Here is an 8,641-nt window from a genome sequence, read left to right as displayed (position 1 = left end):
ATATTATATTATATTATATTATATTATATTATATTATATTATGTTATGTTATGTTATGTTATGTTATATCATATCAATCATATCATATCATATCATCATATTATATTATTATATGGAACTATACCAAAGAAAGAGAAAGGATGCATCAGAAGGCTTAACAAGAATGATAACGAAAGCTCATGACTGACTCCTCAGAGTCTGACACAGCTGGCTGTGATTGGTCATTAATTAAAAACAATTCACGTGTTTGGATAAACAATCTCCAGACCACATTCCAGAGGAGCAAAACATGGAGAAGCTGAGGATTCTCATCTTCCCAGGAGAAGAAATCCTGGCAAAGGGATTTTTCAGAAAATATCACGGTGGCAGGGGCTGGGTCTATCACAGCTTCCACCACCAGCAACTCAACCCACCAGTTTAATCAAAAGCTCAAGCAGCATTTCTCTTGTGTCCTTTATGGCAGAGTTTGGGATTAGTTTGCTGGCTAAAATTCTTCACAACTTCAGGCCAGCAGAAATAAACAAATAGTGGAGGAGACAAATTGTGATGGCACCATCACTGCTGGTGGGACGCTGGGCTCTTTCCCAGCAGGTGCCAGCCTGTCCCAGGATGGAATTTCCTGCACTGAAAAGTCTTGCAGGTCCTTTGTCATAGGAAAAAAAATAATAAAAGTTGGCCCCATTCTTTTTCCTGAGGAAGAAAGGCCTGGAAAAAGCCTTGTGGGAATGAAAAGATGAGAATTAAGAGGATGCTGACTTAGCTCTTCCAGCTAAAGCATTTTCTCATTTGAATGCCTTTGAGCTTTCTTTTTCCTTAAAAGCTAAACAAAGAAAAAAAAAAATAATGATTTTTTGGGGTCAAATAAACCATTTATTTCCATTCACCCCTGAGACTCTCAAGTTTGTGTCAAGCAGTTGAGAGTGATTGCAAATTGAGAAATATTTCATGGAATCGTAGAATATGTTCAGTTGGACGGAACCCAAAGGATCGAATCCAACTCCTGAAATAGCACATTGGTGTTTTCTTAGCACAGATAAGGCAGCACAAACTCTGGGCTGGTCCCTCCCTCGCTCCCTTCTGTGACTTTTGCTCACACCTGGTTTGTGTCCCTGCCTGACCCCACAGTGAGCTGAGCTCCACCTGCCTCTCTGAGCACCTTCCAAGGGCTCCAAGGAGCTGGGAACTAAAGGATTTCAGCTGCTGGAAAAGAGAGAACACACCAAACAAATGCCTGCACGTATCAGTCTGTTTAAGTTGAGAAATCATGTGAAAACTCAAGAGAATGCAAGGATTTGTTGGGTTAAAGTTAAATTCTTCTTTTGCTTTATTTTTGGCTTTTTGGTTGTGTGTTCAGTCAAATCAAAATTATTTTTTCACGTTTTTACCTCAGCCAAGACAATGAACTCATAAAACTCTGATTATTTTCACCTCATCAAAATGCTTTGATGGAGAGCTGTGGCCTCAAGCTGAGGGATGCACAGAGAATCAGGGATCTGCCCCTCTCCAGGCAGCTCCTGTGACATTCCCCCTTTTCACAATGACACCCTCATGTGACAAAGGACCTTCCCATCACTGGAAAACACACTTCTCACCCTGGGAAACACACTTCCCTGTGGTGGTGTTCACAGGGGTCCCAGGAGGAGGGAAGAGATGAGAATCTTGACTCCATGTTTCAGAAGGCTGATTTATTATTTTATTATATATATATATTATTAAAAGTAAATTAAATATTAAAACTATACTAAGAGAATAGAAGAAAGGATTTCATCAGAAGGCTTGAAAGGAAAGGAATGGAGTGATAATAAAATCTTGTGACTGACCAGAGAGTCTGAGCCAGCTGGACTTTGAATGGCCATTAATTAGAAACAACCACATGAGACCAATCACAGATGCACCTGTTGCGTTCCACAGCAGCAGATAATTATTGTTTACATTTCATTTCTGAGGCCTCTCAGCTTCTCAGGAGAAAAGATCCTAACGGAAGGATTTTTCATAAAATGTGTCTTTATTGAGGAAATCCAGAGAGGCAGGAACCTCCACTCTGGAGCTGCAGAGCCAGCTGTGATCCCAAATCCCTTCATCAGGAATCATGCCTGGAGCAGGTCATGGAGTCTTCATCACAGCTTCAGAGGTTCCAAATTACAATCCAGTGGCCAAACCATGGAGTGGATTGTAAATTCCCCCTGTGTTTTCCCATGGCTGGCCCTGCTGCCATCTGTGAGTATGGAAAGCACCAGAGGGCTTTGGCTGCATCAAGGAAAAGCCCACACCCACGGGCTGGTGACACAGCCAGGGTGGCAGTGTCACCCTGGGGAGGATATTGCTTCACTTGGAAGGGCCTCCCCACTGGCAGGGTGTTGCTTCAGAGTTTCTTAGGAAGTCGGGCTCCGATTTTAAGAGATAAAATAGTTGAGGGAAAAAAATCAGGAACCAGAACTTTAAATAGACACAGAACATCTGAAGTGATGAAATCACAGGGAGAAACACAAAATCATCAACTCTGAGCAGTGCCCTTGCACCCTCAGTGTGAGTCAGGGGACCAAAGTGACTTCATATGTCACACAGTGCCCACAGCAGCAGCCACAGTGTGACCGTGTCTGCTCTGCTGTGAGTCACTGCTGGGACACAGGAAAGATTCTGCCATGGCTTGGGGACACAGGGAAAGGCTCTGATGGGGTTGGGGACACAGGGAAAGGCTCTGCTGGAACACAGGAAAGATTCTGCCATGGCTTGGGGACACAGGGAAAGGCTCTGATGGGGTTGGGGACACAGGGAAAGGCTCTGCTGGAACACAGGAAAGATTCTGCCATGGCTTGGGGACATAGGGAAAGGCTCTGCCATGGCTGGGGACATTTCCCTTTATACCTGGCACCACTGGAGATGCTTGCAGGACAAGCATGGGTTTCTCTTCTCTTCTCTTCTCTTCTCTTCTCTTCTCTTCTCTTCTCTTCTCTTCTCTTCTCTTCTCTTCTCTTCTCTTCTCTTCTCTTCCCTTCCCAAACCTTCCCCTCTCATGTAGTCATGGATAGCAGTACCAGAAGAGACTTGGCCTGGCCACCCTGACCTGCCACTGACCAAGCTCAGAGCTCTGAGCTCAGGTTTGATCATCTGGAGAAGTGTCCACATTTGATTTACAGCTGAGGACCCAAGGGGCAGTGCCCAGCTCCTCTGAGCAACAATTTGAAGTCTAAATGGATGTGAAGGAGCACTGGGGTCTCCACAGAAGGGAAGCTTTGGGTAGGTTTGAAACATTTCCTTTAGTCAGTCAGGAATAAATTTGTCTGAGTTTCAACAACAAAGGTTGGAATGACCACAGGTCGCCATTGAAATAACCACTGGGTATTTTAAAAACCCAGTTTTTATGTCATTTTGGTGGCTAAGAAGGGCTTGAAAGCCTGAAAAACTAATCACTGAATCAAGTGTGAAATAAAAGTTGTTGGATCCCTGCCTTCCCAGGAACAATCTCAGCTGACTGATTGGCTTTGAGCCTGGGTACTGGTAACACCTCATGGGCTGGGAAGGATAGTGTGGACTGGAAATAAAACCCATTATGAGAATGCATTTGACTACAAAATTAATGGAGATGGAACAGCCACGAGGAGAAGGACAAAGACCAGGAATTGCTGAAATACATCAGAAATAAATGCACGGGCTGAAGATGCCACAGGCCCTTCCCTGGACTGAAAGGATCAGCGATTAACACAGCTCCAAGGAATTCACTCACTGCTTTGTTAATATCTAGAAAATAGTGGGAGAAGCTTTCCCAGCCAGCTGAGATAACACACAAGTGTCTGCTCCACCCCCAGGAGAAGCAGGGTGTTAAACTGCAATCAGGAAAAACAAAGTTTAACTGATTGCTCAGAAACTTCAAAGTTGAACAGCTCCAATAACCTGAAACCAAGGGTCTGGAAGAGGGGGGCTGCTCTCATGGGATGATGATATTTTTAATAAATCTAGGAATGCCATGAAATATTTACAAGGCTGGGAGAAAACAAATGCTGTGGCAGCCTGCACATAAGAGCTGCGGGGATGCACGGGGTAATGAGGGAGCTCTTGCCCTGCTATAAACACCTCTGGAAGCTCAAGGAAAGGCTTGGGGAGGTGGTCACATCCCACTGTTAAAAACAGCTGCTAAGTGGGGCTTTCAAAAGAATGCAGGAAGGTCTAGGGAATCTGCCTCCTGGTGGAAAAGGTGAGGTGGTCAGTGTGTTTAATTTATCTGTGAACAGGGGCTGGCAAATGACAGAATCCGAGATGTGCCTGTGAGGGGATGCTGGAAAAACTCTGAGCGGGAATAAGCTGCAAGTAAGAAACCTTTGCATAGGCAGCAGCACTTGATTTTGGCATGGGGTACATTTTCCAGCAGGTAATATCTGTATACAAGGATTGCAGGGCTTGAAAAAGCATTTCTGATGCATTTGGCTCAAGGGAATGAAGTGGAGGAGTCCATGAGCTGATATTCAGGCAAGGAGCTGGAGTCAGCTCTGCTGCTCTTACTGTCTGTGAAGGTCTTCCAGAAATGTCCTCCACTAGAGATTCAGCAGATCCTCAGCAGAATCATTGCAATATTTGGGAATCGAATATTTGTCCTCCATATTTTCATAAATCACTATCTATAAAAATAAAGGTAATTCAATCTTTCTCAAATAATTACTTCATTGCAGAATGCAGAGAAAATACACTGTCTGAATTTAGCTGCTTACACAACATATCTCACAGAAAAAAAAATAAATAATTTAAGCTGACAAGAAACTGGAGAAATTTCCTAAATCAGGCAGAAACCACCAACTACGAAAGTAAAAATGAATCCCGCTGAAATTGTTATTTTTTGGAGCATGTTTAGTGAGTTTGGCTGCGGTGTCCACGGTGGCAGGAGCTGTGTGAGAGGGGGCCAGGGTTGGTCTTAGCCCATGAAACTGCTGATTGCTCTGGGAAACACTGCTCCACAAAGCCCCACATTTCCTGTTGGAAATGGCTTCGTTTGGGGACGATTTTGTGGTTCACAGCTGGACCCGGGGCTGCCAGAGCAGCAGGCACAGTGAGAACAGCAGCTGGCACCTGGGTCACCTCTGGTTTGGCACACTGGGGCTGGAAACAGCTGGAAACAGCTGCTGTTCTTAGCTGTGATGCTGATTGACAGCTGTCTATCTTGGGAACATCTGGAACGTTTTCTGTTCAAAGGAAACGTTGAAAGTTTCAGCCCGTTTCAGACTGAAACCAAATTTCAATCACCCCAAGAATTCATTTTCTTGGAAATCACGCTTTCCAACCAAGTTTCAGTTCTGTTTCTTAGTAGATGTCTAAAACTTTGTCTCCTGGGGCTCAGCAGACAGGATTCTCCCTGTGGCTGGATCCCACCACAGATGGACCTGGCTCTGCTGGATGCCTGAGCAGGTGGAATTCAGAGCTGTGCCCCGGCTCCTACAAACAAGAAACAAAATATTTGCATAAAATCCACTTCCCCTCCACCTGTGTTATTGCTTCCCTGCATGATGAAACACTAGCCTATTTCCATAACAATCAAAATGCCTGAAGAAATGGCCCAGAAGTGCTCAGGACTTGTGACAGCACTGATAGGATCAGGAAGAAACCCTCGAGGCTCTGAGAAGAAATGGAGCTTTTCCATGTATATTTATTTCTGTTACTCCTAATACCTTTGCTGCATGAGGACAAAGCTGTTCATGGTATTAAATCTTAAAAATTAAATCTTAAAATCTTAAAAAATAACTCTTGAATGCTACTCGTTATGTGCTCCTATGCAAAAAAAAAAAATTTAAAAATTGCAAAATCGGGGGGCATTTGAACTGCATGGACTCCCCTCTGATGTTATTAAAGCTCCAGGCTAAAATTATTTTCAAGATCACATGAGAAATATATAACAAGAGAAGATGAGCTCAGGTTAAATTCATTTTTGCTGGGGCTACACTGCCCAGTAACTGCAGAGTAGCTGCTGCAAGCCTTGGCTTTTGGAACAGTTACTTTATTTTCTATTGTGCCATTTGTTTAGCTGTCCTATCAGATGTGCAGGCTCACTCAGTTGTGAGCCCCAGGAGCCGGCTCCAGCACTGCCTCTGCCTGCCCTGCTGTGTTTGCCAGCAGCACAGCACTTTGCCAGCTGCTTCCCAAACGGTTTTGAAATTTTCTCTTCTTGTTTCTTGTGTCCCTTCCCCAGCCCTGCAGCTGGACGCTCTCGGGTGCTACGTCAGGGAAAACAGGGCCAAATTAGCATTTTCAGAAGTGCAGAACAATGTCACTGAGAGGATCGCTGTGTTCGGGGGAAAAAACTGAACCACAAGAGCAGCAAGACATGACAGAACATGGTTTCAATTCAGCTCTCTGAGCAACGTGAACTTCCACTTTCCAAGAAGCAGGAAAATGTTGCCTCTCTGCAAAGGCGTTACGTTGGTGTTTCACCTCTGTTTCCCTCCTTCTGACACATCCCTGTTTCAAAACTGAAATGAAGTTCAAGAGGATCCATAGGAAAGAAAGCAACAGAGATGTGCCTGGCCAGCCTTATAGGTGCCCCCAAAATATGAATTAAATGCATTTACTGCCATTTCTGCAGCTGAGAGGAGGAGCTGGAGCAGCTCTGCAGAGCAGGGAGATGCAGCAAGGCAGGTGAGGGGGAAATGTGCTCTCTGGGGTAGGGGATATCCAGCTAGTGAGCAGGGAAATGACAAAATATCCCCAAATGTCAGGGATGAAGGATGGCTGGTGCTGACTCTGATCCTGCTGATCAGAGCCCTCCATCCCTGCCCATGATGGAGGGGTTGGAACCAGGTGATCTTTAAGATCCATCCTGTGATTCTGTGGTTCTCCTGCTCTTACACCATATTCTGTGCATATTGAAGCTGTGCTTGGGCCTGAGCAAACAAGTCAGGTGTGAGCTAGAGGGGAGTTTTACCAGCATATCCAAGCCTCAAACACTGTCACTGAAAGGTCAGTTCATGTCAGAATTCTATGATTGTGTCCCACTGCCAGCATCAGTTTCTTTTCTCACCCTGGTCCTTTGGGTTTAAGGAGGGGTGGAAGAGACACTGCCTAGTTCAGTGCCTTGTAAATTGGCTGGAATGAAAAATAGAGAGCCAAAAGCATCTGCCTTTGGATGGACAATCTCATGGGCACAGCTTCAGCTCACAGCTCCAATCACTGGAGAGATCACAGCCCTGCAAACTGGGCTGGGAAGGATCATGGGATGCACAGATTTCCTTAGGAGAGAGTCACTGAAGCAGATAAGGAGGCACCCTCAGCATATTCATATTCAGGACACGTTGATCTGCATTTTCCTGCAGGAAAACAAATGCATTTGGCAAAACTTGGGTGTATTTTGCATACGGCAATGTGGGTTTGTGCAAGCACTCCAGAGCACTTCAGTGGAAGAATTCTGAATAAATACATGGGGACTAATGTTTATTTATCAGAGATAATCCTTCTGTGAGATCCCATCTAATTCTGCCCCTCGTGGGACCCTCCTCTGCTCCTTGTAGCTCCAGGCACAAGGCAGGGCTGTCACCCAGCCCCGACTGTGTGGGTATCCTCAAAACAGCTCAACCTCCCTCACCCCATCCCTCTCCTTCCTTCCAACTAATCAATTTAGGAAATTTAAGGTATTTACAGCTTGTTTGTGGCAATGCAAATGAAGCTCTGTCGGAGCTTGTCGGGCCTGGAATCCACAAAGCCTTTGTGATGTGCTGATTGCTCACACCAGGCTCACCCTCCTGCCACCTTCCCAAATCCCCTTTTCCCAGGCAGCTGGAGGGTGTGGTGCTACCAACATTTTTGTAGTGGCAAAGCCAGTTTGAGAAATTCCTGCCCCCACCCCTCCAGTTGTGTCAATACAGCTGGCTGGGGAGCTGTGTGGCAATTTGGGATGGCTCACACGGGCGCACACACACGGGGAATAATTGGGAGGAAGTATTTGTATACACCTGGCTGATGTCAGCAGTGTGGTCAGAAGGAGCCCTGTGCAGCAAATTAAACAATTCTGATCTCAAAACTGATCTCTGCTTTGGTACATCCTGATGGACAAGAGGCTCAAAATCAAGGTGCAGCCAAAGAATTCAACGTTCAGAGTTCACATGCATGTGTCAAAAGGAGAAGCAGCTGGGATCTGCACAGAGCAGTGGTTAAAAAGCTAATTGGTTTCTCCAGGGGCCAAGAAAATGGTGCCAGGAGTTTTGAAATTAGCAGTGAAGATAAAAAGAGAAAGATGAGTGAATATGAGAGAATCCTGCAAGCATGAAATGAGCCTCTTCAAATGGGTTTTTACACAGAAACAGTGAAAAAGTGAGTGTAACCAAAAGGTTTCTCAACGAGCTTTGGGCTCCGCTGCCCACTGGCTTGTTAATGCTTGGCAAAAATGAGCACTTGGGCAGCAATGAATCCAGTTTGATTGGAGAGGAAAGCTGTGATTCATGTTCCTTGCACTTTGTTGAATATTGCCACTCTGGGTTGTAGCTGGAGACAAAAAGGAAGAAGTGCAGGGATGTGCTTCCAGGACACAGCCCCAGAGCAGGGACCAGCAGCTGATTCTTGTTGGCTACAGCTCAAAAAGCCAAAACTCTGCCAAGCCAACCCTGGTGCAGCTCTGAAGATGCCCCCATTCATAAGGAATGCTGGTTTATCACAAACTCAACCCACA

This window comes from Geospiza fortis, unplaced genomic scaffold (assembly GCF_000277835.1).
Source record: "Geospiza fortis unplaced genomic scaffold, GeoFor_1.0 scaffold115, whole genome shotgun sequence".
Lineage (NCBI taxonomy): Eukaryota > Metazoa > Chordata > Aves > Passeriformes > Thraupidae > Geospiza > Geospiza fortis.
The sequence above is the reverse complement of the archived record's forward strand: the minus strand, read 5'-3'. Positions refer to the sequence as shown.